Source organism: Dromiciops gliroides, chromosome 1 (assembly GCF_019393635.1).
Source record: "Dromiciops gliroides isolate mDroGli1 chromosome 1, mDroGli1.pri, whole genome shotgun sequence".
Classification (NCBI taxonomy): domain Eukaryota; kingdom Metazoa; phylum Chordata; class Mammalia; order Microbiotheria; family Microbiotheriidae; genus Dromiciops; species Dromiciops gliroides.
In genome coordinates, this window is record NC_057861.1 from 76,868,899 (window position 1) to 76,894,304 (window position 25,406).

A 25,406-nucleotide genomic window follows, 5' to 3' on the forward strand; every position below is an offset into this window, starting at 1 on the left:
TTGGACCCAGAACTCCCTACCATTTTCCAAATGAGCCACTTTTCATTTCCTCGTTATCTGTGAACTAGAGCGACCAAGGGGATCATGGGATTTCAGATTTGGATAGAGCCAGAAAGGACTTCAGAAGGCATCATTTTACAGTTGAGGAACTGGGGCTCATGAAGAGTGTGACTTGCCGTGGTGTGACCATGGGCAAACATCAAAAGTGGAATTTGAACCCACAGTCTTGGCTCTAGAGCCAGTGATCTTTATTCTGCAACTGGAAGCCATACTTGTCTCCTGATTTGGAATCCTCCTGGACTCAAATGGATTTGGTAGCAATTTTTGACTTGGGGACTGGCCATCTGTCTGAGCTGAATGGTACTTTGCAGTTGACCTGTATGATTTTTTTAAAGACCCAACTTTACTAGGTGCTGGAGATACTTCCATTGATAATGATGTGAGTCTTCCTACCAGTATTATAGATTGGATCCCATTTTTGTCTTCTCGTCTTGTGCTTACAGTAAGGCAGCCAGCAATCCTGACTAATGATAGATTCTTGGTCTTGGGTAAGCTAGCTCAGCCTGTGCCCTATCCCTTCCTGAAGTCATAAATGGGTAGCTAATTTATGATTGTGGTCCAAGGGCACCATTTCTTAGTCTTGGGTAGGGTCAGGGGAGCTGGGAACCAAGGCCGCCTGGACAGAGAACCTGAGACAACTGTCTTTTTTTTTTTTTTTTAGTTAGAATAAGGGGATAGTTTATTTAGAAGCGAGGGAAGGGAAGGGTGGGGGGAGGGAAACCACGAAAGAAATCCTAGGACTTTTCATGGGGAGACAGGCACAAAGCACATGGCTCAGAGGTACCAAATCTCCTCAACTGTCTTCTTATCACACCCTGAGACTGAGGATGGGAGAGGAGTGGGGCACCCTAGGTACTAGATCATACTTAAAGCAAGATCCTTTCTGATTCTGAGTTTTGGTTTTGTGTTTCTTTGTTTTGAGAGGGGAGGGAACTACCCAACTGATATTTTTCTTTGTCTTTGTTGATTCTCTGTTTTACTTTGCATTATCTTGAGATGGTCTTAACAGAAGCAGGACTTGGGTAGAAAAGTTCATGTTGCCATCTTTGCCAGCAACCCTTGATCTCTTTTCACAATTCCCAATTTTTGTCTTGTCCTAGGTTTCCTAATTTTATTTGTATTCTTCAATGTTCCATTTGTCCCTTCGACCCAGCTTACCATCCATTCCCTGTGACTCCCTCAGTTTTGTCAACATTTCAGCCGTGTAGAGGATGTCTCAGTGTGTATATCTGGGGTGGACAGAATTTATAGATGGACATTGAGCTGGGCTCAAAGGGACACAAAAGAAAATGGTTGGATTGCTGTCAGAAAACTATAAAGTTTATTTACTTACCCTCAGCTTCCCACGAGATCATAATCCCATCTTTTCAGTACTAAGATTTTGCCAGTGTTGCCCTATGACAGAATGACATGGAACATGCATGACTACCTCCAAAGAACTGAAAAGGGGTACATACAGAAAATGGAAATGAGAGCATGTAACTAATAAGAGTTAGCATTTATATAGCACTTTAAGTTTTGCAAAGCACTTTACAAATATCTCATTTTAGGGGGCAGCTAGGTGGTGCAATGGATAGAGCACTGGCCCTGGATTCAGGAAGACCTGAGTTCAAATTTGGCCTCAGATACTTGACACTTGCTATCTGTGTGACCCTGGACAAGTCACTTAACCCTCGCTGCCCCGCCCCCCCAAAACCCACACAAATATCTCATTTTATTCTTTTTTTTTCTTTTGGTGAGGCAATTGGGGTTAAGTGACTTGCCCAGGGTCACACAGCTAGTAAGTGTCAAGTGACTGAGGCCGGATTTGAACTCAGCTCCTCTTGATTCCAGGGCTGGTGCTCTATCCACTGCGTCACCTAGCTGCCCCCCCTCATTTTATTCTTGAAACAACCTTGGCAGGTAGGTGCTATTATTATCCCCATTTTACAGATAAGGAAACTGAGGGAGACAAGTTAAGTGATTTGCCAAGGGTCACACAGTCATTAAGAGTCTACGGCTGAATTTGAACTCAGGTCTTCCAGACTCCAGGCCTTGCACTAATAATCTTAGTAATATTAAACTCCAGAATGAGATGAAACTGCTGAATAGACTGCCACATGGTTTCCCATCACTAGAGGCCTTCCAGAAAAGGTTAGAGAATCACTTCTCGGTTATGTTATAGAAGAGAGTTCTTATTCCAGTAAGGTTTGTACTACTAGATGGCCTCAGAAGCAGGTTCCAACTCTGAGAGTCTGTGAAAAGAGACTCGGACTAGCTCTCACTGACTTCTCTCCCAACTCCAAATCCTGTGATTCATTGCTGCAGGGCTGGGTTTTAGGGCAAGGAAACCCACCTCTGGGATTTTACAATTGCCAGATGTTGGGAAGTCTCTTCCTAAATTGTTAAGAGAAAGTCTTTTAGAACAGGTCTATCAAACTCTAGGTAGGTGCTTTTTATTGTACCTCCCTTGTCATCATCACTCTCCAAGATGACTCAAAATTGTCACCTCCAGGCATCATACGGGCCCCTTCTGCCAACTAGGTCAAGAGATGGTTTCAAATTGATTCTTTCCCTCCATCATTGATTGTCCATCCACTCTTGGGCAGAACATTTAAGGTCATCTGAAATCGTTAAGACTTTGTGGTGGCTTGTTTCCCTGTGGCCTCTTTGAGCTAATACCTTACACACTGTAGGGGTCTGGCATTCTTAGCCCCTGGGGCCTTGTCCCAGCCAAATCAAGGGCTAACTAAGGAGGCCCAGAGCAGTTCCCAAAAGAGGAATTTGGGTGCTTTGTGAATCAAGTTCCCTTAGTTACATACTGATCCTTTGGGATACACTCTGGCTTTGGTTCTGCCACACAGGAACTATGGATTGCGGAAAGAGTCAGGTTCTCTGCTCTCCCACACAGATTTCAGTGGGGCTCCAGAGAACTTGTGGCATCTATATTGCTCATAATGCCTAGTTGTGGCATGTACCACTCAATCGTTTGACTGATTCAGTGCAATTCTGCGAACATTTATTTACTGACATCTGTTTTGTACGGAGTTCTATGCTTGACTACACCAAAGGAGACTCAGTTGATGAATACCTAGGATCACCTTTCATGGAACTTGGTCTAGTTTAGACGCAAAAAGACAAACAAATAGAATCAAATTAGAGGATAAAATTGCATGAGGCAAGGTTGGAAAAGTAGGTGGCTGTGGCTCCCAGCCTATGGAATTTGAATTTTACTCCTGAAAACCGTAGTGATCTGTTGAAAGGTTTTGAGCAGGAAGATGACATGCAGAGCTGTGCTTTCAGAAGCCTAATGGGACAGCCTGTGCAGGAGAGAGAATCAGGGAGATCCTTTAGGATGCTACACCAGTCTAGGTGAGAGGGGAGGTATTGGATTTAGAATCAGAGGGCCTGAGGTGGAACCTTCACTGCTGCTTAAGACTACCTGTGGGAGAAAAAAAAGAACTGTGGAATATGGATGCACGTTGAACTCTACTGTTTCTTTTGTTTTGGGTGCTGTTGTTTTTCTTTTTTGAGGTTTTTCCTTTTTGCTCTGATTCTTCTTTCACAACAAGACTAATGTAGAAATATGCTTAATGTGATTGTACATATATAACCTATATCAGATTACTTGCTGTTTTGAGGAGGGGAGAGTGAGGGAGAAAAATTTGAAACTAGAAATCTTATAAAAACAGATGTTGAAAACTATCTCTACATGTAACTGGAAAATAATAAAATACTTTTATAATTAAAAAAAAAAAGACACCTGTGGGACCTTGTCGTTTTCACCTCTCTGGCCCTGTTTCTTCATCTGTGAAATGAGGATATTGGACTAGATTCTAGATTCTTAAACTGAATGTGGGGGTTGTGAAAAATTTGGCAACCATAAAAGGTTATGTATACCTATTTTAAATACCGCTATACCCAAGGTCACATAAAAATTTCTCAGGTGAAAAGGGGTCGAAAGTGGAAAATATTTAAGAAGCCCTGGACTAGATGACATCTAAGGTTTTCCAACTCTAAATTTTGTGATCCTATGATGAGGTGAGGTAGAATGTTTGCAGTAGACATAGAAGGATGAAGGAAACTTTGTGGAGAAACCTCAAGAAAAACAAATTGGGGACTCATTAGATGTAAAGGATGAGGGAGTCGACAGATCCATCTGTAACCCTTAAGTATCTACTGTGTGCCAGCTCTGGGGATACAAAAAGGCAACAGACAGTCCTTCCTCTCAAAGATTTTACAGTCTTATAGGGAAGACAGCATGCAAATAAAAATACAAATAAGCTATGTAGAGAATAAATGGGAAATAATAGAGGGAAGGCACTAGAATTAAGAGGAATAGGAAAGACTTCTTGTATGGAGCCAAGAGATGGAATGTCTTATTTGTAGAGCACCAAGGAGATCAGTGCCACTGGATCAGAGTACATGACAGACAGATGGTGAAATGTAAGAAAACTGGAAAGGTAGGAGGGGGCTAGGTAATAAATACCAGAGTATTTTGTATTTGCTACTGGAGACAGTAAGAAGCCAGCAGAGTTTATTGAGGTTAAATCTGCACATTAGGAAAGTCACTTTAGTGGCTGCATACAGGACGAATTGGAGTGGGGAGAAATCTGAGGCTGTCAGACCCCCAGCAGGCTATTGTAGTGGTCTGGGCATGAGGTGATGGAGGTCTGCACTAGAGCGGTAGCAGGGTCAAAGGAAAGGAGGGGGCATGTTCAAGAGATGTTGAAAAGGTGAGATTGACAGGCCTTAGCAACAGGTTTGATAGGGGGGATGAAAGATAGGAGTTGGGGATGACACCTAGGTTATAATTCTTTTCTTTTTTACATGAAAACTGTTTACTACGACAAAGACATTTTTTTACATGAAAACCGTTTACTACGACAAAGATTTTTTTACATGAAAATTGTTGACTACGACAAAGACATTTTTTTTACATGCAAACTGTTTACTACGACAAAGACATTTTTTTCCCCCAGGTTATAATTCTGTGGGACCAGGAGGATAGTGTTGCCTTCTACAGTAATTAGTTAGGAGTTACAGAAGTTAAGGGTTTAGGGGCAAAGGTGAGTTTCTCTTTGGACATACTGAGTTTAAGATGTCTGCTGTACATCTAGTTTGAGATGTCTGAAAGGCACTTGGAAATGTGAGATGAAAAGTCAGCAGCAAGGTTGGCACAGGATAGGTAGATTTGAGAATCTTCAGCATAGAGATAGTAATTAAATCCATGGGAGCTGATGAGATTACCAAGTAGTATAGAAGGAGAAGGGGACCCAAGCTAGAACCCTGAGGGACAATTATGGTTAGGGGTCATAGTGTGCATGGGGATACAGCAAAGGAGACTGAGGAGCAGTCAGAGGGATAGAAGAACCAAAAGGAGAGAGTGGTGTCCCAGAAACCTAGAGAGGAAAGAGGATGATCAACAGTGTCAGGCTGTGGAGAGGTTGAGGAGAAGGAAGATTGAGAAAAGGCCGTTGGATTTGACAACTAAGATCTCATTGGTAACTTTTCAGAGAGTGGTGGAATGATGAGGTTGGAAGCTGGACTCTAAAGGATTAAGAAGAATATGAGAGAAAAGAAAGTGGAAGCATTTCTTGTTGGTGACCTTGTCAAGGAGTTTAGCCACAAAGTGCAGAAGGATATAGGATGATAGTAAAGATGGAATGACCAAGAATTCACAATGACTGAAGGAGCACCCCATCCACTTGCCTCCTCCTTTGTTTTCTCTTCCCAACTTTTCCAGGAAAACGAAGGACAGGAAATTGATGATGGCTCCTATCTAGGAGGAGGATATCAAGCCACAACCCATTACATAGTGGCTTCAATAGGTATGCTAGAAACTATGTGGTTCAAAAAAAAAAAAGAAAAGAAACTATGTGCTTCAGAGCTTTAAATTCTAGGCTGTCCAAGTGGAGTAGTCTCAGCCTCCAGAAGCTTATTGGTATTTCCAGCTTCTAGCAGGATACCCAGGAGGTCGGCCTTGGCCTCCAGTCATGACATCCATTCCTCCATATCCATCCTAGCCTGGAGCACCCCTTTCCTACCATTTGCCTTGTCCTTTATTCTCTATAATTCTCTGTGATACCATTAAACAAACATTTATTAAGAGGCTATTGTTGGGGCAGCTAGGTGGTGCAGTGGATAAAGCACCAGCCCTGGATTCAGGAGTAGCTGAGTTCAAATCCGGCCTCAGACACTTGACACTTACTGGCTGTGTGACCCTGGGCAAGTCACTTAACCCCCATTGCCCTGGAAAAAAAAAGAGCCTATTGTTGGGGCAGCTAGGTGGTGCAGTGGATAGAGCAATGGCCCTGGAGTCAGGAGGACCTGAGTTCAAATGTGACCTCAGACACTTAACACTAGCTGTGTGACCCTGGGCAAGTCACTTAACCCCAATTGCCTCAAAAACAAAGAGGGGGGGAAAGAGCCTATTGTATGCAAAACCCTGTACTGAACACTGAGAAAAACAAAGTTTAATTGACACATGCTTCCTACTTAAAAGGAGTTTAAAGTCTAGTAGAGTAATAAGAAGCAACTATAAACAGCATTATGTGAAAAGTGTTGTTTAAGGTGAGAAGGCAAAAATTGTTCCTCCTTGGGAGATCAAGGAAGACATCATGGAGGAAATAACATTTGAATTGGGCTTTAAAAACTTCGTAGTAGTTCAGCAGGTTAAGACATTTTGCACCAGATGACTCCTGAGGTCTCTTTCAATTCTGTGATTCCCTGGAACAGTGTACAAGGACTAGTTGTCTTTGATACTTCTAAAGACAGAATCCCAAAAATGATGAAACCTGCCTGGGTTGGGGCTCTGGGATCAGGGAGAGGTGGTTGGCCTAGGGCCTGTCCCATCTCAGTCTTCTGTTTATAGTTTCCTTGAGGTGCTTTGGTACACTGTGCACCTACTCTGTGGTAGCCTGCCAAGCTAGGGATGTCTATCAGTGCAAGCCCTGGGGAGCGACTGTACTCCCTAGAACACAGAGGGGTAGAGTTTTGTTAATGGAAAACATTATTTCTTTCTTTTTTCCCCTTTCTTTTTTTTTTTTAAAAGAATGAGGAATCCAATTGACTTTAGTGCCAGAAAAAAATGTATGTCCCTTAACACAAATTTATAAGTTTTCTTTTATTAGATAGGAATTGTATAATCTAGTGTGTTTTTCTTTTTCTCTTCACTGCCAGGAAGCCCAGACCTTTTAATTTAGGATTTAACTCATCCCAGGTTTCTGATGACACTTTTTTCTTCCTCTTTGAACTTTTGTTGTTTTTATTTATCAGTCAGCCATAATTTCAGGTCACCCAAAGGACAATGGACCTCATGCAGTATACATAAAAAGACTGAAACATATTATCAGTGGAGAATTGCACATAAAAGGCATCTTCAAAGAGATAAATAATCCAAAAAGGGAAGTGGACTGGTTGTGTAGTAAGGTTGAAGCAACAAGTATTTATTAAATACTTATTATGTGCCAGGGACACCCAAATGCTTTATTAATGGGAACTGATGAGATCACCTAGTATAGAAAGAAAAGGGAAGAGGGCCCCAGACAGATCATTAAGGGATACCCTCAGTTAGTTACAGGGCATTAAAGGATGAACATCCAGCAAAAACCAAGCAGTCAGGTAGAAAAACCAAGAGAGAACAGTTTTAGGCGAACCCAAAGGGGAGAGAGTATCCTGGTCAGTCAATTAATAAACATTTATTAAGCACTTACTATGTGCTAGACACTGTGCTAAGTGTAAGGGATACAAAAAAAGGCAAAAGGAGTCCCTATTCTCCAGGAACTCACAGTCTCCTGGAAGAGATGGCATGCAAACAAACAACATACAAACAAGTTTGGTCAAACAGGATGGACTGAAGAGAATCAACAGAGAAGGCACCAAAATGAAGGGAGATCAGGAAGAGCTTCCTGTAGAAGGTGGGATTTTAGCTGGGCCTGGAAAGAAGCCAGGAGGCAGAGATGAGGAGGGAGAGCATTCCAGGCGTAGAGGACAGCCAGGGAAATCATATGGAATTGGGAGGTGGAGTCTTGTCTATGAAGAACAGCAAAAAGACCAGTGTCACTGGATGACAGAGTACATGGGGGGAGTCAAGTAGAAGACTAGAAAGCTTGGAGGGGAGCTGGATTATGAGAGACTTTGAATGTCAAACTGAAGATTTTACATTTGAGCCAGCAAATGTAGGAAGCCAGTGGAGTTTATCGAATAGGGGAAGTGACATGATCATACCCTTGCTTTAGGAAGATCACTTTGACACCTGAATGGAGGAGGGAGAGACCTGAAGCAGTCTAACCCATTAGCAGGCTATTGTAATAGCCCAGATGTGAGGGGATAAGGGCCTGCACCAGGGTCGTGTTTGTGTCAGAGGAGATAAAGGTGAACATTTGAGACATGTTGCAAAGGTAAAACAACAAACAGGCCTTGGCAACAAATTACATGGGAGGGGTTGAGAGTGAGGAACTGAGAATGACGCCCAGGTTGGGAGACTGGGAGGATGATTTGAAAATCATCCGAAAGGAGACCATTGAATCCAGGAGAACTTATGAAACCACCAAATGAAACAGAAGAAAGGGACCCAGGACAGACACCTGTGGGACACCCATAGTTAGCAAATGTCAGCTGGATCCAGCAAAAGAGACTAGATGAAGTCTGATAGGCAGGAAAAGAACCAAGAGTGAATAGTATCCTGAAAATCTAGAGAGGAGAATGTATCAAGGAGAGGATGACTGACAGTGTCAGAGGCTGCAGAGGTCAAAGAAAATGAAAACTGAGAAAAGACCATTAGATTTGTCGATTGAGAGGTCTTTAGTTACTTTGAAGAGACGTTTCCGTTGAATGGTGAGTTCAGAAGCCAGACTAGAGAGAATTAAGAAGAAAGTGAGAGGAAAGGAAGTGTAAATTCCAACTGTAGGTGGCTTTCTCAGGGAGTTTTATCCACAAAAGAGAGGGGGGAAGAGATCAAGTCAGGATTTTTGGAGGATGAGGAATCTGGAAATAATTGTAGGCAGTAGGAAAAAAGCCAATAGACAGGGAGAAATTGAAGATAAGAGTGGAGATGACAGAAGGATCAATTTGATAGAGGAGACAGGATTGAATGGGATCCTTTGAATAAATAGGATTTACCTAGACAAGGAGAAGGGCTGCCACATTATGTTAAATGTAGGCGAAGTTAAAGATAGTAGCAGAAGGCATCTGGGAGATAGGAGTTTAGGAGGAAAGAAGAGGAAGCTCAGAATATAACCTGGTTTGTTTTGGGTTTTGTTTTTCAGGCAAGGTTCTAAGCTCAGAAGAATGGGAATTGGGGGAGCTAGCTGTAGGAGATTTGAGAAGGGATGAAAGGGTTTGTTTGGAAAAGCTGCTCTCCTGTTAGTCAGTTAGGAAGGTGTAAAAGGATTGCCTTTCTATACTGAGGACCCAACTGAAATTGTATAGCGTAAATTTATTGTGGCTAAAAGTGCCAACCACTAATGCAGAGAAGTCAAGAGGGAAAAAGATGGAGAAGAGGACATTAGATTTGTCAATTAAGAGATTATTAGTGGGGGCAGCTAGGTGGCACAGTGGATAAAGCACCAGCCCTGGATTCAGCAGTACCTGAATTCAAATCGGGCCTCAGACACTTGACACTTACTAGCTGTGTGACCCTGGGCAAGTCACTTAACCACCATTGCCTCACCCCCCCAAAAAAAATATTAGTAATTTTGGAAAAACCAGTTTCAGTTAAATAATGACGTAGGAAGCCAGATTGGAGAGGGTTTAGAAGAGAGTAAGAAAAGAGAAAAAGGCATCAAGTGTAAATGGTTTTTTGGGAGGGGGAGGGGGGGATTTTTTTTGGTGAGGCAATTGGAGTTAAGTGACTTGACCAGGGCCACACAGCTAGTAATTGTTAAGTGTCTGAGGCCAGATTTGAACTGAGATCCTCCTGGATCCAGGGCTCTATTCACTGTGCCACCTAGCTGCCCCAAGTGTACATGATTTTTTTTAAAGGAGTTGGCAGCGAAGGTAGGAGAAATATAGGCTGGTAACTGTAAGGATGGTAGGGTACCTGTAGGAGCATTGACTACAAAGAGACAGTTCAACCTTTATTCCCAAGAAGATTTAGGGGAAAGGCATACAGACCCTTGGAGAGGATCATTATGGCAACAGGCCCCCAGGAAATATGGTGGCCCATATCAGTCACACTGTCTTGAAGGACTGTTAAGCAAGACATATGAGGATGACATTTGGTATAGAAAATAATCTCACTTTCTTCTTTTTCTTTTTTCTTTTTTTGTGGGGCAATGGGGGTTAAGTGACTTGCCCAGGGTCACACAGCTAGTAAGTGTCAAATGTCTGAGGCCGGACCCGAACTCAGGTACTCCTGAATCCAGGGCCAGTGCTTTATCCACTGCTCCACCTAGCCGCCCCTCACTTTCTTCTACTACTGAGTTTTCTGCATCTTGAGAGAAAGTCTTATTCGTTCGCTTGTTAGTTGTACCTCTAGTAACTTCTAACTTTAAAATCCTATAAGTGGGGGGGGCAGCTAGGTGGCGCAGTGGATAGAGCACTGGCCCTGGAGTCAGGAGTACCTGAGTTCAAATCCGGCCTCAGACACTTGACACCTACTAGCTGTGTGACCCTGGGCAAGTCACTTAACCCTCATTGCCCTGCAAAAAAATAAAAAATAAAATCCTATAACTAATGAATAACCAATCATGTCATGGAGGCTGTCCTGTTTCAGAGAAACAGAACTATCTAGTCCTACCAAGATGGAAGGATTTGATATTTATTTCTGATGTCTGTCTTCCAAGGACTATCCCAGCCGAGTTCAGAGAGGTTTGTTACCAGATTGTCTGTGGTATGGTGACTTTGCTGGTCACAGCAGCTCTCAAGGACTAAGTTGTAAGTTGGAGATAGGGTATGATTTATAGTCAGTGGAGGAAATGCTCGTGCTGGCAAAATCACAGATCTCTGAAATATTGAAGTATAGATTTCTTATTAAGTATAGACACTGGTGGAGGGGATGCCTGTAATGATGAAATCACAAATCCATCTTAATTAAATATTGCTTGATTGTGTGAGCACCCTCAAATTCTTTTTGCAAGTTAAGTACAGTGCAATACCCAAGGGTCCATGCAGATGCCATCAGCATTGGTGCTCACTTTAGAAACACACTTCACAGCTCTGCTATCCATTTACTAAATGTATGATGTGACGGAACAACATTCTGTGATGTCTGTACCCTGAGCTAGCCTGGTTCTTGTATATACAGTCTGTCACCAGGTCAATACTCAAAGCCTTTCCAAATAACCAACGGCTACCAGACTGGTATATCCTTCAAGAACTCAGGATCACCTCTTCACAATGATGAGGTATTAGAAGAGGACTTTAGTGGAGTCAGCATAAGTCTTAAAGAAACAAAATTAATTTTCTGCTTCTCATATCAGAGGATGTGACAGCTTTCCAGTAAGTTTCCCTAGGTCCCAATATTTCTTTGTCCATCTTCCACAGTTAGCCCCATTTTAGTCCTCAAGCAGATGTGGACTACTGACTGCCACTCATTGCCTTAATTTACCTGGAGCTGTCTAGTTCAGATACAAGGAGATTTGATGCCGTTTTGTCTTCTCTGAAGATTCTGGCTCATGCTTATTTTCTGGAAAGTCTCATGTACACTTCCCCAATTTTAAATTATACTAGATAGATCCCATAGCAACATTGTTTGTTTGTGACCCTGAGAAACATATTCTCTACCAAACTTTTCTCTTTTTTCCTGCTGAACTTCATGTATCCAATTATTTCACGCATGATAATTTTTACAAGCAAATTAGTTGTTTGCATTCTCAGAGGCTTTCCCTTAAGCTTCAATTTCCTTCTAGTTTCATATATAGCAAAAATTGTCAAAATCAGTGTCATTTTCTTCCTCCAAAGGTATATCTTCTTGGTCACTGGATAAGGATCTCACATTTACAGTATGAACAGCTATGTTAAAGTATATAAACTTATTCTCTTAGCACTTTTCCTTCTGTTGTCACAGCAGAAACCAGAAGAGGGCCACATTAGACTGAGGTCTGTTTTGCACTTTTCTTTTGTTTCAGGGATTACTAACACAAAAGTATTTGTTATTGAATGGCCTATTGGCAATAAGCCTTTTCATACTTAACCAGGTCTTTCCTCATATGTCTGGGACCACACTCAAAATCTTTCCATCATGGTAGAACCTTCCAGAGTATACATGCCACTGGCATAGTCCTTAAAACCCTACATCAGTTGTATGTCACAGTGAGGTATGTATCAGAGTGGGATTTGGGGGAAGTTAGTAGTATAAAAGATACTAAAGCATATGAGCATTTCCTACTGACATTTTTTCTTTGAATTGAAGGAAGAGGGTAGTTCAGTGGCTTCAGAATTTAGTCTCTTCTCTGGACCTTATAAACTGGCATTCAATAGTACCAGGCTTTTTCTTTTTCTTTTTTTTAAAAATTATGGTTTTCAGGGGCAGCTAGATGGTGCAGTGGTTAAAGCACCAGCCCTGAATTCAGGAGTACCTGAGTTCAAATCCGGCCTCAGACACTTGACACTTACTAGCTGTGTGACCCTGGGCAAGTCACTTAACCCCCATTGCCTACCCAAAAAAAAATTATGGTTTTCAGAGGATCCTGTGATTCTTAAATTAGCTCTTTTTTACCTGTTTTTTTTTTTGTTAGCTGTTCAGATATCTTACATTTTCTTTTAATTTTTCAGTCACTTAATTTTGTCCTAATATTTGTTTCATAAAGTCATTAATTTCTTGCTCTATTTTGATTTTTAAGGAGTCTGTTATTTGAGTAGGATTTACCACTTTCTCTTCTAAACTGTATCCTCCTAATTCTTTCTTCCAGAGCTTTTATTTCATTTATTTTCTTTTGCCATTTCTTCTTAGTATTCATGTAGTCCTTGTGGAAAATCCATTCTCTCCCCCTTCCCCTTTTAGTCTGCTATTAGTTGCTGTAGAATCACTCTCCTTTTTGGAGTCCTTTAAAGCTGTAATAATTTTTAATATTGGCTGGTATCTTTTTTTTCGTTTACTCCTCTCTAACATTAGTCTTTAATTGGGGCTTGTGTCAGGGCTGGGCTCCCCCTCCACTATCCTTTTGGATGGGATGGTCTGCCCTGCTTGATCTTACCCTGGATCATCTGGGCACTTTCCAGGGTCAAGTCCCCCTGGATTTTTAAGGTTTAGAAAGCTGTATCTTCAGGATCCTCTGGAATGTCTTAGGATAGAATATTAGAAACATCTGGGTACCTGAACTATCTCGGGCTAATTGCTGCTGCTCTGTGGTTTACAGTGTTCCCACCCTGGGGCTTTCTTAGGGGAACCCTCCACTTCTGCTGCCTCTAGATACAGCCCTGCAAGCCATACATGTCTCTGGCCAGTTTGTGGTTCTACCGGAAGACGGTCAGTTTGTTTGCTGGTGCTGGTTTTGCTTGTGGACCCCTTTCTATTGCCCATGGTCTTCTAGCTGATTTTTGTGTAGTTCTGGGGTAGAAGATAGCAAATATAGCTTCTCATTGGACTTCTCTCTCATTCATTCTGCTGTGAGAAGGCTTGTAGGAGCTGGATCTCCCACTGTTCAGGCAGCTATTTTAGCCAAAAGATTGAGTAGTTGGCTTATGTGTTGTTGTTTTAATTAAGTTAAACCTGTATTTTTTAAATTAATTGTTATTTAACCTAGTTATTGTATAATGGTGTAGCCTAGTGTTCCTGAGAGCTAAACCAAAGGGAATACAAGTTCTGGCAAGTTCTATCAAGCTTAAAAGGCTTCAGGTACAACACTAACAGGTTATGTCTCCTATCCAGCCTATGCACAGAGACGCATATTGCTAGGCTGATAAATTCTTTGGCCACGAAGCAGAAATATAAAATGACCTTCCATCCTCTCTGATCCTTTTCCATTTCTGCATTCCAAGTGACAGGGAATGTTAAGAATCACACAGTTTGCAGACTATAAACACTCAATCAATATATGTTCTCTAAATGTGACACTCTTGTCCAGTGATCAGTAAATTAATATATAATTTCAGGAACTAAATCATATCAATATTGAAATTTTCTATATAAATGAAACCAGAAAGCATAAGGAAGTTGCATCATCATGGAAGGATGAGTTAGATTCTCCTTGGAAAGGCAAACAAAGGAGTTGGCAGAGTTGATTTTATCCTGTCCAAAAGCAAGTAAAAATTTCATTTAATGGAACGTTTTGTCCTCTTGGTTAGTCCTGCCCATGATTTGCAAAAGCAGAAACTACCATAAAGATATCAGTCACAAATGATAAGAAATTTGATTAACTTGATGAGTCCTTCCAAATGGAGCCAACATACTCTTTAATATTCAGGAACCTCAATGTAAAGGTATCAGAAGGGAAAACAGTCTTTCCTCCCCTTCCAAAAAAAAATGTTTTAAGGAAAATATGGCTCAGCATCAGGAAATGAAAGGCCACAATCTTACCCTTAAATAGAAGCCTCCTTCAAAAAGAGATGCTAGTCAATTGAGAAATAACTAAATGAATTGTATTATTCTGCCACATTGCCAATTCTGTGGTAATTTTGGAATGTAATTCTGTCACAACAAATATAGATATGACAGATTCAGATAAACCTAGGAAGACTTATATGAACTTATACAGTGTCATGGGAACAAAACATGTAGGTGATGACTACAGTAACATGAGAGAAAACAACCTGGGAAGACTTTAAAGATGTGATCAATTATGGCTTCAGAAGACTGGCAATGAAGCATGCCCTTCCTATATCTTAGCAGAAAAGCAATAAGTACAGGAGGTACAGAAAGAAACATGGATTTACAAACATAATATGTTGAATTGTTTTTCTCATCTCCTTTTTTGAGAGGGCTTGCTTCTTTCTTGCTAACAAAGATCCATACAGTCAGAGCTATGGTTTTCACAGTAGTAATGTATGTTTATGAGAGTTGGATTAAAGGAAAGCTGAGCACCACAGAATTGACACTTTTGAATTGTGATGCGGAAGACTTCTGAGAAGTCCCTTGGACAGCAAAGAGATCATATCAGTCAATACTTAAAGAAATTAAGTCAGGGGCAGCTAGGTGGCACAGTGGATAGAGCACCAGCCCTGGATTCAGGAGTACCTGAGTTCAAATCCAGCCTCAGACACTTGACACTTGCTAGCTGTGTGACCCTGGGCAAGTCACTTAACCCTCATTGCCCCACAAAAAAAAGAAAAAGAAATTGTCAGACTATCCATTGGAAGGACAAATACTGAAGCTGAAATTTAAATACTTTGGCCAGCATAATGAGAAAGACTTGTTGGTAAAGATCCTGATGTTGGGAAAGATTGAAAGTAAAAAGGAGAAGAGGACAGCAGAAAATGAAGTTGATAGAGTGTCATAGAAGCAATCACTGTGAGCCTGGACAGATTTTGGGAGATAGTGGAAAAAAAGAAGGGCCTAGTGGTCCATGGGGGCACAAAGAGTTGGACGTGACTGACTAAACAGCAACAAGCTTCTTTCTAGTGGGTGAGGAATTGGGGGGTAATGAGAGTAATGAAAAGAAAGAAAATGAATGAATAGAAAAAAACTTTAAATCTTTCTATTTTTTTTTAACTTTTCTAATGTTTACTAAAATAAGCACTTCTGTATACATTGTAAAACAGGGTTATACATAAAACTGAGCCTCTTATTTACAGCTTTAAGTATTTACATAGAACTACACTATGCACTGGGGGTACAAATTTTTAAAATGAGACAGCCTCTGCTATCGAGGAGATTACATTCTCATAGAGATAGATAACATATGGGGGAGGTTTCAGCAGCAAGTCAGATTGAAAAGTCCTATGGATCTTAAGGTGCAGTGGAAAAGCAGGCAGTATTGCATCTGTTGCATGTCATTTTAATTGACAAACCCACATGGTTTCTGAAGTTGAACCATTTGATAAATAGTAAGAACTTTGCAAGTCCCTACAAAGATGGAGAATTTTCTGTTCCAGGTTATCAATAGCTGTGCCTGCTAAGGAAAGGTAGGAACTGCAGCAACTCTGGAGGCACAGGTCCCATCTCCACAAGGGCCGTTTCCCAGGACGTGACTGTTGGGGCCAGCCAAGAAAAGAGCATCAGTGAAATATACAAAAAAGGAGAAAGAAGCTCAGAAGGTGACAAAGACAAGGAAGGCAGCTATGTGTACTTTTAAATAACTATATAAATAGGTTTTCAGCTTAATAAACAATATTTTATTGAAATATTCATGGTTGATTTTTATGTTCATAATAAAAATGAAAATTTTTAAATAAAAATAAATCATCTGGATAATCACATCACTGATTTATTATAACAAAGATAAAAATTAACACCAAATTAGAAGAAAGACATGAGACAATATGGCATACAACTAAAACAGCTGAAGCCTGACCTATCTAAACAATCTTTTGACTCCAAAAAGTGAGAAAAGGGTTAAGTAGACAGACATCATTATGGATTCTCACCATTTCCTGCAGATGATAACCACTATAAAGCAGTTGCCACAATGAAGAGACCAAAAGATCTTATATCTGTAGACCACCTCACCCAGAAGACATCTGACCTGCTTGACATCTGAGGGCAATGTCTAAACTGATTTAGGATATAAACTCATGTGCAAAATCTTACGGAGGATGATGGTAGAAGATTTTGAGCAGTATCACTGTAGAACACTTAGCAATTCAAAGAAAAACAAGTTTTTAGAAAGCTTGGCTTAAGACTTGTTTAAGATCATCCAAAGAACATTTGATGAAACTTGAAGCTTCAAACATGAAAAAAAAAAAGAAAAAATACAGAGCTATCACATTTGGATACTCTCTATCTTTGATGTGAGGAAATAGATATGGTACTTTCTGAATGCAATCAAGAATATGCAAATATATATGTATATTGTATGCTGGAAGTTACCTAAATTTGAAGGCATTATGGCACTGGTTTCCAAACTGCATGTGATGATACTACCCTCTTTTTTTGTTTTTTAAACGAAAATTGTCCCTCCTCAACACTTTTCATATTCTTATCTATGAAAATAATTTTCTTACTTCAAGTTTCTATTCAGATAAAATTAAGAATATTAAACGTTGTCAGCACAAAAAATATAGACTTATTGAAAAAATCCTTTATAATTTTCTTGTTTATAATTTATGAACATAACAATATAGTGTGAGTGATCTTACTTGACTGAAAAATTTATCAAAATAATGGTGCGTTAAGTTGATGTTGCTGGGGCAGCTAGGTGGCTCAGTGGATAGAGCATTGGCCCTGGATTCAGGAGGGCCTGGGTTCGAGTCCAACCTCGGATACCTGACACTTGCTGGCTGTGTTACCCTGGGCAGGTCACTTGACCCCCATTGCCCCACCAAAAAAAAAATTATAATCTTTTTTAAAAATTTGATGTTGCTACTTACGGTTATTTTTGAATACTAATTGAGATTGATATTTTGTATAATGGCTATTGCAGAAAACTATCTCACACAAATAAAATACTGCAAATAATGGTAAAATTTGTCACTCTGATAAGCCCAAGAACTCTTTACTTACCTGTGTGGTGAGTTTGAATTGTTTTGTTTTGTTTTAAACTGAACTTGTGCCTTTAGTGGTTTAGGAGCACCTGGTGAGGAAACATCTTCTACTAATAATATCAGTACCTGCTTCTTAGCTTACAGTGATAGACTTGCCCAGGGTCACACGGCCAGTCTTTGTCAGTGAGAGGATTTGAACTCGCTCTCCATTCTCTACCAAATTCACCTCTAGACAAACTCTAATAAGATTTTCAGGGCAGGTAGTTTTCAATATACTCTCACGAAATAAGTCTTTTAACCATTCTTGTCCAGGGAAAGTAAGACCATATGCATCATGTTTGTTCACAGTAAATAAATTTCTTATCCATTCATATTTAGAAATATCTAGCTCTTTAAAATGTGAGGTGCTTCTGTAGACTGGTAGCAGGTCTTTACTTTCTTTCAGTGGACACAGAGTAAGGAAGAACTGAGTTCAGATTGACACTGGGCAAATCATTCTTATCACTCTTATCTGCCTCCCATTTTCTCATCTGTAAAATGAAAGTAATAAGAGCACCTACCTCACAGAATGGTTGTGAGAATAAAATGAAATCATATTTGTAAAGCAATTTGCAGACTTCAAGGGCTATATAAATGCTAGGCATTGTTTTATATGCAAATCAGGTTGGTTTTTAAATTGTACATCAAAAATATTTTGTCCATTTATCGTCTAGCTTTTTTTATAAATGCAGTCAGTTTATCTTTCTGGATCAGCATATGGTTTTTCAGACCTTGCAGTAATTAATTTAAAGTTCTCAGTTTTACAGAAATATCCACTAGAAGAAATATGCCACAGTGATCCCCTTCCACATTGCAGGGGTGTGGGGACCAATTTTTAATTGGGGAGTGCTAGCTAAGCGGCTCACCGCAATATTGGGGCAAGGAAGGAGACCGGCAGCCTCCCTCAAAACAGAACAAGATTTATTTTAACAAGAACGAACTAAAAAAAAAACACAAACAGGATCAGTAGCATCAAGGGAGAGGAAATAAAATGGGGAAAGGGAAATTATAATATCTGAAAAAATACCACCACCCAGGAATCAGCTGAAAATATGCAGCAGAACGCCTGTCTCTTTCCAGCCTCCGCCTAGAATGCCCAATTCTCCTCCCCCAAACCTAGAAAACACCCACACAGCCCCAGCCAATGGGATGGCCGCTCTGACAGTCACATGACTGCCCTCACTAGGCTTCCAATCCTTATAATTTTTCCAGGCCCATGTAGGCGTTGGGGAGTGGTGATGACTTGAGGTGCCAGAGCCCTGGCAACAGCTACAACCAGTGGAGCACCATGCGGTTTGCAGAGCCCCAGGCCAGTGCGCGCTGAGGCATAAAAACCTCAAATAACAATTAATTCTTTACAGGGGTTAGGGGCACAACACCCCCACAATCTGGAAAAATCTGCATAAAATTTTTTGGCCCTTTGTACCAGAGAAGTCTGAATTTTTTCTTTTTTCTTTTATGGGGTGTTGAGTTACTAAAACTTTTAATATCAATCTACGTTTCTAGCCTTGATGTTTTTCTCTTTTGTGTTCTTTTTGGAAACTTTAGCTTTTTACTTTTTGAAAATTGTGTGTATTGGGGCAGCTAGATGGCGCAGTGGATAAAGCACTGGCCCTGGATTCAGGAGGACCTGAGTTCAAATGCGGCCTCAGACACTTGACACCTACTAGCTGTGTGACCCTGGGCAAGTCACTTAACCCTCATTGCCTAGGCCCCCCCCCCAAAAAAAAAATTGTATGTATTTATGGTATTAAAAGATAGAATATGTTGATATTATACAATACTGTGTGTATATTTTATGCATTTCTGAGTTTCTAAACTTCTTCTGTGTCATCTGCTGGTCTTCATGTGTCATAGGCAGCTTTCACAAAACTCACAAAAAAAAATTTCCATTTACAGTAATTTTTTCATGCAGACCCATGATATATTAAAACCATTTATAAGTGAGAAAAATGGCAAGTTCTTTCAATTCAAGCACCCCTTTAAAGTACTTTGGCATGAGAAGGCCAGCCTTTTGAGCAATAATTAGAAGCACTCTGTCCCCTCCCCCAGTACTGTCACATAATTTTTGAAAAATTTTTCCTGAGGGGCAATGAGGGTTAAGTGACTTGCCCAGAGTCATACAGCTAGCCAGTGTCAAGTGTCCAAGGTGCTTTATCCACTGTGCCACCCAACTGTCACATAATTTTGCAGAGTATTTCTCATAGTGAGGTTTTTTTATAATAACTTGGAAAATTATATGTAGCTCTTCATTATACTTTTCTTTCTGTCTGTCTTTAGGCAATTAAGGTTAAGTGACTTGCCCACAGTCACACAGTTAGTAAGTATCTAAGGCCAGACTCTAACTCAGGTCCTCCTTACTCCAGGGTCTATCCACTATGCCACCTAACTGTCCCTTCATTATATTTTTAATACAATTGATTGTGAAGCATGCAACATATCCAAATTGTACAAAAAGCTACATTTTATACCAACGTTGAGCTCCATCACTAGAGTCCAATACAATTCTCTCACTTTTATTAAAAAATTGTTTCAATTATAATGAAATTTTCTTTTCTTTTCTTTTCTTTTTTTTTTTTTTTAGGCAATGGGGGTTAAGTGACTTGCCCACAGTCACACAGCTAGTAAGTGTCAAGTGTCTGAAGTCGGATTTGAACTCAGGTACTCCTGAATCCAGGGCCGGTGCTTTAACCACTGTGCCATCTATCTGCCCCCATGAAATTTTCTTCTAATGTTGGATTGAAAAATAACATATCTTCCCTAAAGTCATTTATAATTTTTTAGACAGTCATATAAGCCTACTCATACTACCGAATAGGAAGATTTTAATTTCTCAGTTAATTGATTGCAAAGGTCTTCAGACAGAAGGGCAGTTGTCTTTTCCACTGTATTATATCTGCAAGTGGAACCATTCAGAATGCTTTGCATCATTTCAGTTATATCAGTAGTTATAAGTAGGGCCAATATTTCTCATTATCAAATGATGCTTTTTACATTTAGCATTTCCTACCACTATGCCTATTGGGTTTTTTTCCTCCTGGTTTCAGCTGCCCAGGTAGATTTTTCTCTTCAAAGCAATTGTGTATCTATCCACTGTGAAGAGATATTATTTCATTGTTAAAAATGTGACAAACTAAATTACTAAAAATTTCAATTAGAACTCTTCTTGGGTTATATCTATTGTTAAAGTTGCAGGATTTTTTGTAAACTAGCTCATTATATTGTACTGACTAACCAAAATGAATTACAATAAGAAATATAACACTTAGTTTAACTTTGAGCTTATACATTTCATGTTAGTTGCATTAGACATAACTCATCTATGTCATAAGCCTACAGTAAGTGACAGTGGGAGATCCCCTTGCACTGAAATTTGACACAGGCTGATTCACATGTGACCTTGCTTGGATGTGCCCTGTTAGATGTTTGGTGAACTGTGGCAAAGTAAAGTGAGCATAACTATCAGTTGGCATATGTCACATGAGTTTCTTTTGTTAACTTTGATTTTAAATTTGTTTTCAATGAAATAAATGTATTATTTTCCAGCACATAAAGTGTACTTGAAAATACCTAGTTATTTTGACTGTTATTTCTTGCCACCACCCCAAGTTTCATACTTCCCTACCATAGAGACATGCCCCATGATTTGAAAAGCTCTTTTAAAAGATCATTTCTTAAGATATCTGAAAGAAGGGCAGCTAAGTTGTACAGTGGATAAAGCACTGGCCTTGGATTCAGAAGGACCTGAGTTCAAATCCAGCCTCAGACACTTGACACTTAACTAGCTGTGTGACCCTGGGCAAGTCGCTTAACCCTCATTGCCCTGCAAAAACAAAACAAAAAACAACCAAAAGATATCTGAAAGAAGACAACAGTAATAAATTATTAGAAAAAAAATCATTTACTGCATTACTGCAGGGAGAAAAAGGCAATCAAGAAAGCAGCAGTATGCAACACCCTGTGTTCTTTGTTTCACATCTCTACAAAATCTTTGGGAGTAAATCTATATAGTTATTAAGGACATCCTTGATAAAAAATATGGGAAGGCATTAGGCATGCTCTTATAAATGATATTCTAATTGGGGAATGGCTAAACAAGTTATGGTATATGAATGTAATGGAATACTATTGTGCTGTAAGAAATGATGAGCAGGCTGATTTCAGAGAAACCTGGAAGGACTTACATGAACTGATGAGTGAGATGAGCAGAACCAGGAGAACATTGTACATGGTATCAACAACATTATGTGTTGATCAACTGTGATAAACTAGACTCTTCCCAGCAATACAGTGGTCCAAGATAGTTCCAAAGGATTCATGATGGAAAATGCTCTCCAAATCCAGAAAAAAAGAATTATGGAATCTAGATGCAGATTGAACCATACCATTTCTGCTTTTTTTGTTTTTCTTTGAGGTTTTTCCCTTTTGCTCTGATTCTTCTTTCACAGCATGACTAATGCAGAAATATGGGGTTTTTTGTTTGTTTTGTTTTTTGGGTGGGGCAGTGAGGGTTAAGTGACTTGCCCAGGGTCACACAGCTAGTAAGTGTAAAAGTGTCTGAGGCTGGATTTTAATTCAGATCCTTCTGAATCCAGGACTGGTGCTTTATCCACTGTACCACCTAGCTGCCCCCAGAAATGTTTAATGTGATTGTACATATATAACCTATATCAGATTGCTTGCTGTCTTGGGGAGAGAGAGAAAAAAATTTGAAGCTAGAAATCTTATAAAAACAAATGTTGAAAACTATCTCTACATGTACCTAGAAAATAATAAAATACTTTTATGGTTAAAAAATAAATGAATAAATAAATGATGTTCTGCAGCAGACCAGATCTTCACACCACATAATTAAAAGATTCAGAAAATACAAGGTCCCACTGTGCTTATTGTTAATTGACTACCAAAAATGTATTTGACTTGGTAGAGGAAAATACAGGCTTAGATTTTACAAACAAGGTGTTTTCTATTCCCTGTGTTTAAGGTCATCCAAGATTCCTAAACAGATACAACAGAGAACTTTCTTCAGTGATTCTCCTAAACTAAGTTAGTGCAAGTGATGAATCTCCTGAAGCAATACCATATTTAAATTCATTCTGTTTTTAATTATAATTATGTAAAATATGGTAATTGGTCCAAGCCCAATGGAAACATGCCATGAAAACTCAAATAATATGAACACTTTGGGGGATTTATTGTTTGCACTCTAATAGGGACCTCACTATATTAGCTTCCAGGAATATAGACACTCCAGAGAATTCAACCTAATGATCCAGGTAGGAAAAATCAAGTGGATGAACAGACCTGATTGTGGCATCCAATTGATCCATCTCTACGTGTATCTTGTCCAGACTCTAAAAATAGACACAATGACTTGAGTTACGGTTGAAAAGTTAGAAGAAAGTAGACTGAATGGGACTTGGGAAATTGTACACTTTCAACAGCCTCAGGCTTCTCTTTGAAACAAAAATCTGTGTGTTTCACACCAATATTCTCTCAGTAATATTATATGTCTGGGAATCATGGAGTATGACAATTTCCAAGAATCAAAATTAAAGGCAAGGTGAAGGACAATGGAGAGACAAATGGTTGGTATAAATAAATTATGCCATATTTTAATGCATAAGAAGTGAAGGGGGAAGCATTTATATGACAGGACTGGGGGATGGAACAGTCCTATAGCAAGAATAAAGGATAACGTATGGTCAGAAGGAGCTTGGCATTGGTACCTACATGCTGTTCAGATGCAGTCCTGTGTAGGATTTGAAGAATATGAACAGAAGCTCCATGGGAGGAGAAAGTATGATTTGGTTACAAACTACACCTTTGAAGAGGATACCCACACCAGTGACATCACAGATCCAGTGAAGAATTCAGAGTAGAGTCTAAGCACTTTGAAGGCAGAGTCTGTATCATTTTCTTCCTTGAAAGTACACAATTGTGCTTAGGGCATGGATGGAATAGTAGAATAATAACATTTCTTCATCCTTTAAAGGTTTACAAAACATTTTATAGGACCTCGCCTCATATTTTATTGAAAAAATTGAGGCCATCCATCACAAGCTCCCTCTCTTCCCTAGGCCCATCCACCTTAACATTATCCCGTTCTCGTCTTTTTTTTTTTTTTTTTAAGTGAGGCAATTGGGGTTAAGTGACTTACCCAGGGTCACACAGCTAGTAAGTGTTAAGTGTCTGAGGCTGGATTTGAACTCAGGTATTCCTGAATCCAGGGCCAGTGCTCTATCCACTGCGCCACCTAGCTGCCCCTCCTGTTCTCTTCTTAATGTGAAAATATATGTATATCACTTTGTATACTTTAAAGCGCTATTATTAATGCTAGTTATTCATTACATCAGTCTCAAAATATCTTTTTCCTTACTACCACAAATGTTCTTATTTGGGCCCTTAATCCTCTCATCATCTTAGGGACCTTACGACTTTATACCTCTTCTCCCTAACAATCAGTTTCTATCCACTGATTCTTTCTATTCTTATTTTTTGTTTTTAAGTCATTTTTTTAGTCATGTCTGACTCTTTGTGACACCATTTAGGGTTTTCTTCACAAAGATACTAAAGCGGTTTGCCATTTCCTTCTCTACCTCATTTTACAGATGAGGAAACTGAGGTAAACAGGGTTGAGTGACTTGCCCAGTGTCACACAGCTAGTAGGTGTCTGAGGCCAGATTTGGATTCAGGTCTTTCTGACTCCAGGCCTGGCATTCTATCAACTGCACCATGTAGCTGCCCCATATTTATACCTAGCAGTGCCTAAAATTTGGTAGAAAGGGCCTTAATAGATGTCTTTTGTTTGTTGCTTGGGAATACAAAGTCAATACAGGTTTTTTTCTGGATGTCTGAGTAGTGGTACCAGGGAATCACTTCTTACTTGTGAGCTGGGAGCTTAGGGCTTTGGGTTATTGCCATGTAACTAGGGTATGGTCAGCAGCCCGCCAGGCTCCTCCCTGATCTGCAGTATGGCAGAGGGATAGGTGGGACTAGGGCAGACCTTGCTCATGAAAGAAAATTTAAGTTCTAAGTTATGCCCCATTGCAAAAATTTTTCTAGCCAGGTTTTGTAACCATTGTGATTTTTTATCTTATTTATTTCATGTGTCAGAAAAATATTTACCCTTTTCACTCCCTAAAACTCTGTCATTGGCTTTTGTCCAAATAGTTGAAATACCAGATTTTCATTTGGGGGGGGTGGGGGGTGGCAGTGCCTGTTTGTCTTCTAGTATAGTGCTATAGAAAAGGAAAAAGCCTAAAGAAATAGGGAAGTCAAATTTCCCAGAAGAGGGATTGTTGTTGTTTATTCATTTCAGTCATGTTTGATTCTTCATTTGACCCCATTGGGGTTTTCTTGCCGTTTCCTTCTCCAGCTCAGTTTATAGATGAGGAACTGAGGCAAAATGGGTTAAGTGACGTACCCAGGTGACACAGCTATTTAAGTGTCAGAGGCTGGATTTGAATTCAAGCCTAAGTGTCTAGCCTGGACAGTAAAGAAGAAAATGTTAAGCGGTACTATGTGTATGTGCCATGATGTATATGATCCCCATTTTACAAATGTAGAAACTGGAAACAGGCAGAGGTTCAGTGACTTGCCCCAGGGTCACACAGCTAGAAATTTCTTATGCCTGATTTGAACCTCAGCTCTTCTGCCTCTAGGCCTCACAGGAGCCCACAAAGCTTTCTTGCAGGTGACTAGAGATAACCTCAGTTCTTTCTAGGCTTTCCAAAATTCATTGCTAGTCCGGGGCCTGCATGCTAAAAGTGATTGAGCTTGTAGGCTATGAGGAGACCTTTAGT

At 39.9% G+C, this 25,406-nt stretch overlaps 1 protein-coding gene across 1 annotated transcript in view; it reads left to right on the forward strand.

The window, feature by feature from the left end:
- HSF1 (heat shock transcription factor 1) overlaps nt 1-25,406 on the forward strand; it is a 76,882-nt gene that overhangs the window by 13,602 nt on the left and 37,874 nt on the right.